Genomic DNA, 8841 nt, shown 5'->3' with positions numbered 1-8841 from the left:
ACATACCATAAACAAAATACATTTTAGGCTTATAAGAATTTTTCTTATAAAATATAAAAGTAAAATAATAAAATATTAAGGAAGATTTAGGAGAATAAATGTATAATCCAGGGGTCGGGCAGCTCTTCTTACTCAGGGTTGGAAATTTGGAAGCTAAAAAATGGAAGAGCACCATGATTCCTTACTTATAAGTAATTTTAATATAAGGTGATTTTATATTACTTATAATAATATAGGTAATTTGTATACCACAAACCACGTCAAAGATTAAGTCATAATTTGGGGAAAATATTTACCAAGCATTTGACAAATTTAACATATTCAATAAAAAAAATTAATCTAATAAAAAAATAGCCAAAATTTAGTAGTTTGCATTTCTGGTTTAATAGAACTGCATGATCTCATTTCCCATGCCTGCCCAGATCTTGAATTTCTGTGACCAGATACCAACACTAGGAAACTCTATGTAGGATGCTTGAAACCATGTAATAGTCCCAAAAGAATATCACTGACCAGATTACATTTGGAGCATTTTGTTCTATTCTAAGAGCCATAATGTGGAGTGACGTGCTCAAAAATATGTAAACAGAGGGATAAAATATATAGAAACCACATCACTAAAGAATGATAGAATTGAAGAGTAGAAAAGTATGAGGAACATAGAACTGCCTTTAGGTATTTTATTCCCTTTTTTTTCTATGTGCTAAAAACCTTAAAAAGTACTGGGTATTCCATAATCAAACATTCAAGTGGCATTTGGGTGACTGTTTTCCAGAATAGAGTAGTATATTACTATTATAGTAATATAGTATAGTAATACAGTATATTATAGTATATAGTATATTACTATTCTGTGTCAAAGTTTAGACTTTGTTTCAGTCTAATTTTTTTTTCTATTTTCTCTTTGATACAGCTACCAAGGATATAAGTTCCCTTTCACTGATTTCCACAGTGTTCTTAGTAGTGTATTTAATGGAGTAATGGCAATTTATCAAAAATGTCTTTTTGAGCCTAAGCCAGGTTTTGTATGGATGACTGGGCTCTCCTATCACAGAGACTTGTGTTGAAAAATAAATGTTGCCAGACACCCACTATGATCCCTAAAAATGTATTTGTGTATCACCCATCAAAGTGCATAGTACATAGCAAGTAACAGAAACCAAATTCAAACTTGCTTAAGAAGAGAGAGAGAATTATCCTAATTATATTCTTAGTTCATTAAAAACAGTATAATAATAACATTTAATTCTGTTATTCCTTCTTTATTAGTTGCAAATTTTACAGCCAGAAAGAATTCTTATTGACTTCTGGTTATCCTAATTTATATTTATACTGAAAAGGAAGGATAAATGTTTGATCCTTTCCCTTTATTTACCGGTTTTGTAGTTATCCTCATAGAAGATCTTGTGCATATTTGGTTAGATTTGTACCTAAGTATTTTATTTTGGGGGGAGTACTAATGTAAATAATACTGTGTTTTTAATTTCAAATTACACTTGTTCACTGATGGTAAATAGATAAGCGATTGGCTTTTGTATATTAACCTTATGTCCTACAACCTTCCTATGATTGCTTATTAGGTCCAGTAGAGTTTTTTATGTGATTCTTTCAGATTTTCTTGTACGTGATCATGTCCTCTGCCAACAAATACAGTTTTAGTTCTGCCTTCACAATATATATATCTTTTCTTTTTCTCTTTTTTTAAACTCTTTTTTTTTTTTTAAAGATTTTATTTATTTGAAAGAGAGAACGAGAGGTGGGGAGGGGCAGAGGGAGAGAAAGATAGAGAAGCAGACTCCTTGCTGAGCAGGAAGCCTGATGAGGGGCTCGATCATGACCTGAGCCGAAGGCAGACGTTTAACCGACAGCCACCCAGGTGCCTCTCTTTTTCCCTTTTCTTATCTTATTACATTAGCTAGGGCATCCAGTACAATGTTGAAAAGCACAGTGAAGCAAAAACATCTTTGCCTTGTTCCTAATGTTAACAGGAGAACTTTCAATTTCAAAACATTAAGTATGATACTAGGTGTGATTTTTTGTTGCTATTCATTATGAAATTGAGGAAGTTGTCCTCTATTCCAAATTTACTGAAAGTTCTTATCATAGGTGGGTGTTCTATTTTGTCCAATGTCTTTTCTGCGTTTATTGGTATGATTTTTCTTCTGTGGAAGTAATAGATTACATAACTGATTTTCAAATGTTGAACCAACCTTGCATAGCTAGAATAAATCCCACTTATTTGTAGTATATCATTCTTTTTATATATTGTATATATCTTTTTATATATTTGCTAAGACTTTGTTAAGGATGTTTGCATATATGTTCATGAGACATATGGATCTACAGATTTCATTTCTTTTAACATTTTTGTGTGGCTTTGGTATTAGGGTAATGGTAGCCTCATAGAATGAGTTAGGAAGTAATCCTTCTACTTCCATCTTCTGGGAAGAGATTGTAGAGAACTGGTATAATTTCTTAAATGTTTGATAGAATTCACCAGTGAGCCCATCTAAGCCTGTAGTCTTCTGTTTGGGAAAGTCACTAGCATTGATTCAATTTCTTTAATGGATATAGGCCTATTCAGATTGTCTATTTCTTTTCATTTGAATTTTAGCAGATTGTGTCTTTTGAGGAATTGGTGCATTACATTTAGGCTATCAAATTTGTGGGCATAGAGTAATTAGTATTACTCTCTTTTTATTCTTTTAATGTCCATGGAATCTAAAGTGGAGATTAAACTCACAAAAATGTAAGAACCTCCCCAAACTGGAATCCCCCTGGAAATTTTCTCTCTCAGGCTTGACCACTCTGAGACTCCAGCAACTTGTTGATTATACTTCAGGTTTTCCCACCCCAGTAGTGGTTCCCAAAAAGGTAGGTTTCTGCTCTAATAAATGGTTATTACCTGTCTGCCTATCTGTCTCTCCAACTTTGGGACCAGAGGTTTAGATCCTTGATAGATCTAAAAATCTTGTTGATTTTTCAGTTTGTTCAACTTGTTGTTAGGATGGAGTAGCAACTTCTAAGTTCCTTGAATGACCAGAAATCAGCAGTCCCAATCTATTTTTTATCCCAATTTATCTTTTAAAGATATTTATAAAATAAGGAAAAGTTGTTTTAATTCATTTACTTTTATACTTTATATACCATTTCTTTGCATAGATTCAAATTTCTATTTGTTGTCATTTTTCTTGTTTCTGAAAGATTTCCTTTTACATTTCTTACAGAGCTAGTCTGCTGTTATTTAATTTGTTTTACTTTTATGTCTTTAAATGTCTTTATTTCCTCTTCATTTTTGAAAGATATTTTCAGTGTGTTCAGAATTCTAGGTTGACAGTTTCTTTCCCTCAGTATTTTAAAGATGTTGCTTCGCTGTCTTTTGGCTTGCATTTAAAAACTCAACAAATAATCAAGACCCATCAAACAGTGGTATAAATTTGAATAATCACATCCTAAGAAGATAATAATTTATCTGTTTTCTTAGGCTGAAGAATTCCTGGAGGCAGTGGGCTGATAATTAAAGCAGAAGCCACATATGCAAAATGGACTATACTATGGCTAGTAAAGGAGATATATTTAAGAAACCCAACCATGGTGTATAGCACAGAATATCTAAACTCAAATAGATGTAGTATTTGCTCAGTCTTCAGTCTAAGACTAAAATCACAGATAAATTGATCTAACAGTAACTTCATATAATATGACTGTACCAGCAACCTGATTAGTTTACAAATTATCAACAATTCCTTAAGGCTCCCAACCAGTATATATATCCTTCCATAACTTCTCTCATTTTAAGATATTTCATAAATCCTAAGAAAGAAAGAAAGAAAGAAAGAAAGAAAGAAAGAAAGAGAAAGAAAGAAAGAAAGAAAGAAATAGAAAGAAAGAAAAAGAAAGAAAGAAAGAAAGAAAGAAAGAAAGAAAGAAAGAAAGAAAGAAAGAAAGAAAGAAAGAAAGAAATTTCATAGATCCTCTGAAGAGCTTTTCCCTTCATGTAGCAAGCACAATAAATCTAACTTTATTTATTTATTTACATACATCACATATATACTAAAACTCTTAGTCCCCTGTTGTAGTAGACTGAATAATGTCCCCTCAATAATGTTTGTCTTAATCCCCGGAACCTGTGAATAAATTACCATATCCAGCAAAAGGGACTTTTCAGATGTGATTAAGAATCTTGAGATGGGAAGATTATCCTAGATTATCCAGGTGAGTCCATTATAACCACAGGGATCCTTATAAGAAAGAGGCAAAAGAGTCTTACACACACAGAACACAATGTGATGCCGGAAGCAAAGGGACAGATAGAGAAAGGGACATTAGAAGTTGTCATGCTGTTGTCTTTGAATATGGAAGAAGTATTCATGAACAAGGAATGTAAGTGACTTCTAGAACTGGAAAAGGCAAGGAAACAGATTCTCTCCTAGGGCTTCCAGAAGGAAGCAGCCTTGTGAAACTATTTTAGACTTCTGACCTCCAGAACTATAAGATAACAAATTTGTGTGGTTTTAAACCTCTAAATTTGTGGTAAATTTGTTGTAACAGTAATAAGAAACTCCTATTAAGGTGATTCCTTACCCAAATGTGTACATATGTATATGCATGCACATACTTTCAGAATCAACATGCCAATGTTTTAATATTAATAACTACATGATCACAAAAATCAGTTTAAGGTTTTTTTGTTGGTTTTGGGGGGGTTTTGTTTGTTTTTTGCAGTTTGTTTGACCTTAAGATATAAATCTCATGAGGATGTATAAGTCAATTCCTTATTTTAAATTTCTATTTCAAGTTCCTCTATTTAAGCCACAATGTCATACAGTTAGGTTTATTTGCCTCATTTGCTTACAATTTTTAGAGGTTGTTTTCTTTGTCTCGTTTTGCTTTGATGTTGTTTCCTAATTATGCAAAATATTTCCATGTTTTCAAAGTCAAATCTAAAATACGAGATACTTTAAGGAAAGTCTAAGGGATATCATCCCTATCCCTTCCGCTCTGGAATATTCTTTTTCGAACTAGGATTCCCACTTATATTACTGGCCTTGACAAAATGACATTTCTTTTCTGCTTTCCTATCTCACAACATGGCCTTCTTCCTCATTTTTTTTTAACTGTTATTTCTTGTTTTTCAAGGGAATTGTACCAAGAGTGCTATTCCTTATTCTCCCTTTTATCCTCCCTCATAAACCAAATCTTCTATTATTAATATGTCCAGTGATGACTTCTTTTATCTCTCACCTTTTTATTAGTCATCCATACAGCATTTTAACAGCTATTGGTACAGTAAATGCAAATGTATGAAAACTGGTTACATGGTTTGACAGTGTCATTCAATTTAACAAGTAATCTCTGGGGGTGAGAGATATGCCGACCTCAACAGAATTCACTCATCCCTGAGTAAATAGGAATTGGATATTATCTATTTCACAAAGAATACTCTTTCTTGTTTTTACTTTATAAGATTTATTCTTTACACCTGTCCCAATAGGAACAAACTCTTACAATATCTCCCATCCTTCCCAGGCCCTAGCTTTTTAACGTTAAAAGAGAAACTGGAGTGTACTTTAAAATGATTGTTTGAATTCTACTTTCATTAACTTCTCTCTTTTTGTTTTATGTGTTTCCTTGTTTTTTTTCCTCTTTCACAAAGAGAGATTTGTTCACAATTCAAACAAATGAAATAATAAATAATTTATTATATCTGTGAAAGTCTCAACAGCTTCTCCAATACATTATCTTTCTTAATCTTGTATATTCTACAATAATGCCATAATTTATTCTGCTATCCAGGCTTAGAATCATCAATCAGCAGCCGCATCACATGCCATATACATATATACTATGAGCTAATACTTATACACACACACACACACACACAAATCTCTACAAAATAGGTATTATTATTCCAGTTTTACCAATGATATGACTGAGAATTAGAGAAATTTAAAAGTTAAATAGTTGAGAGAAGGCTGCTGGAATATCAAACAGTAGATATCACAATTCAAACAAATGTCTCATACTCATAAGGCAGTAATTGTGCCAAAGCCACTAGGTTTTTTTAGTTTAAATTTCGAATAATAAAATTTTGTTTATTTTTTAAATAGCATTTCTTAAAAAAAGAAAACAAAGCCCTTTCATTCCATTCTATGTTTAGAAACAGTTCAGTTCAATGGTTAGTGGTACATGTCTGGAACCAGACTGCAGGGGTCCCAATCTCAGCTTTGTTAAATGCGTTCAACCTTGACCAAATTATTTGTAATTCACTTAGACTATCCTTGCATATAATAAGATTCTAATAAATGTTAAATGTTTTTATTCAAGCAATCATCTCTATATTTTAAATTCTCACTATTTTCCCCATGAATTAGGTCAAAATTTTACTGCTATCCTTGCCTCCAGTCTTGACCTGGTTCCCTTTGACAGAGCAATCTTCCACAAAACACAAACACAATTTCATCGTTTACTTGAATTTTTATTTGAATGATTTCTGGACCTCAATTAACAGACTATGAGGATTCTATCTGATCTTTAATTCTTTACCCAGGGCCAGGACAGAGGTATGAGTTACAGTCAAATTTTAGTGAAAGAATTCAATAGCAACTCAACTTCTGTTCTTTCAATTTTCTGTAGAAGAAACAACAAAGCCCCCTCTCTCTTTTCCCAATAGGAAACTTTTCTTATCATCTTGGAAACATTCTTATATCTTTTTTTTCTTATAAAGAGTAAAGAAAAAACCTCTCTCCACAGCATGTGACTTTCAATTACAGCTTTTATTTATCCTTTAAACAGATACACTTATATTCTTAACATTTTTGGTATTTAAAGTGAACTCTTCCAGAAATAAGAACCTTGTGTTAGATAGCTAATTTTTCTGGTTATCTAACTTTTGAAAATATTTCTATTTTAATGAAAAAATACATCTTTTTACACAACTATTAAGGAAGGTTTATCTCTTCAAGAAAAAAAAAATCCCTTTTTAAAAAAAATTAGAGTGGTGGGGGAGGGGCAGAGGGAGAAGGAGAGAGAGAGAATCTTAAGCTGGTTCCACGCCCAGCACACAGCCCAACGCGGGGCTCTATCTCACGACCCTGAGATCATGAACTGAGCCAAAATCAAAAGTCAGATGCTTAACTGACTGAGCGACCCCAGCGCCCGAAGAAAAATCCATTTTAACCACTCTGCCAAGGTCCTGTGTGCTCTTGCCCTACCTGAATAGTTAATAAAATCTTCCACTACTCTTTCTTCAACTCTCTACTTTAAACAAAGCAATTGTCCACTTACTTTTCCTCAGAGGATCTTTGCTTTATTGTTATATCAGTTCCTAAACGTGTGATCTAATTATTCTCATATATTGCCTTGTACTACTTATACATCTACACTTTATTTTCTTAAAGAGAAGTAAGCCTTTATTTCCTTGTCTCATAAATAAGTTGGTTGAGTTGGTTGCTTTTTCGGTGATCAGTCAAAGAAACCAAATCCCAGAGCCTCATGGGATTCCTCTGACTCTTCTTTTGTTTCAACCTTGCCTGGGGCAGCAGCTGCAGAGCAATAGTCGGAGCAGCTGTAGTGGCAGTGGCCACAGGAATGGCTGCCACCGGAGTAGCAGCCAAGAAGGCCTTGATCTTTTCAGCAGGTGAGCATGTATAATCAGCTTCCCCAAAGGCAGAACCCATTTGTATCCACTGATAATAGAACAGGGTACTGATGCAACAATGGGACAATCAGTCTGCAAATATACACTAGCAACATGGCAAGAACCCTCCAGGAACTAAGAATGCAGTTTCTTCTGTGATGCAAGCACTTCAGGGTTGTACATGCTGCCGTTGTCAAACGCCTGCTGGATGATCAGCCCAAAGGAGAAGGGGGAGATGTTCAGTACTATGGCTTTGCTGGCTCCCACTTTGTCTCCAGTCTTAATCAATTGCACATCACTCAGTATTTCAGTGGTTCCCCTGGAGATTTAGGAATGGTGATTTATAAAGCCTGGAAGGAGGAGGACTTCTTTAGCACCATATGAGTGTTCTGGGCTGGTACCTTGACCTCCTGTAGGGTTATGACACCATCATGGGCAGCTGCTGGCACCTTATTGTCCAGCAGCATGACCCTGATCTCAGTGAGGTCCTTCTTGGTGAACACAAAGCCCACTTCCCCCTGGATATGAGGTGACAGTTTCTCCAGAGCTGGGATGTTCTACAGACGCCCTCAGCTGGCCTTGCCGATCATGGTGCTCTTGCCGGTAGCACCACAGCCTTCCCGAGAAGGGACATCCCAACCTGCTGCATCTGCTTGCAGCCCTGCTGTCTACTCCCACAATGAAGCATCTTGGATAATCATTGAAAAGTTAGAGGATCTGGGGACACCTGGGTGACTCAGTTGGTTAAGCGTCCAGCTCTTGGTTTTGGCTCAGGTCATGATCTCATGGGTAGTGAGACAAAGCCCCGAGTCCGGCTTCCCACTCAGTGGGGAATCTGCTTGAAGATTCTCTCCCTCTGCCCCTCCCCCCACTCACGTGCACGCTCTCTCTCTCTCATAAATAAATCTTAAAATAAAAGAAGTTGAATGATTTTAAGGAAGTAGTTGGATTTCCAGGTCTCCATGTCTTCCCTGGATATCACAGCAGTGCATCAGGGATTGCCACATAGGGTTTAATAACAATGTTACTCTCATGAGGATGCCTAGTGAGAGGCTTATGTATCTATATTTTATTATCTCAACAGATTTATAAACTCCTTGATAAAACTCCTTGAGAGACATGTATGGACATTCCTTCATAAGTGTGGTGCTTTGAATATAGTATGCACTGAATTAAGTTATTAAATGATCAATTGAATGAAT

The 8841-nt window shown here is 34.9% G+C and overlaps 1 pseudogene; it reads right to left on the bottom strand.

The window, feature by feature from the left end:
- Positions 1-7464: 7464 nt before the first annotated feature.
- LOC118529460 (putative ribosomal protein uL10-like pseudogene) lies at positions 7465-8630 on the bottom strand (annotated as a pseudogene).
- Positions 8631-8841: the final 211 nt, after the last annotated feature.

The sequence above is a fragment of the Halichoerus grypus genome, chromosome 9, assembly GCF_964656455.1.
Source record: "Halichoerus grypus chromosome 9, mHalGry1.hap1.1, whole genome shotgun sequence".
Classification (NCBI taxonomy): domain Eukaryota; kingdom Metazoa; phylum Chordata; class Mammalia; order Carnivora; family Phocidae; genus Halichoerus; species Halichoerus grypus.
This window is presented reverse-complemented; position numbering and strand designations above follow the sequence as displayed.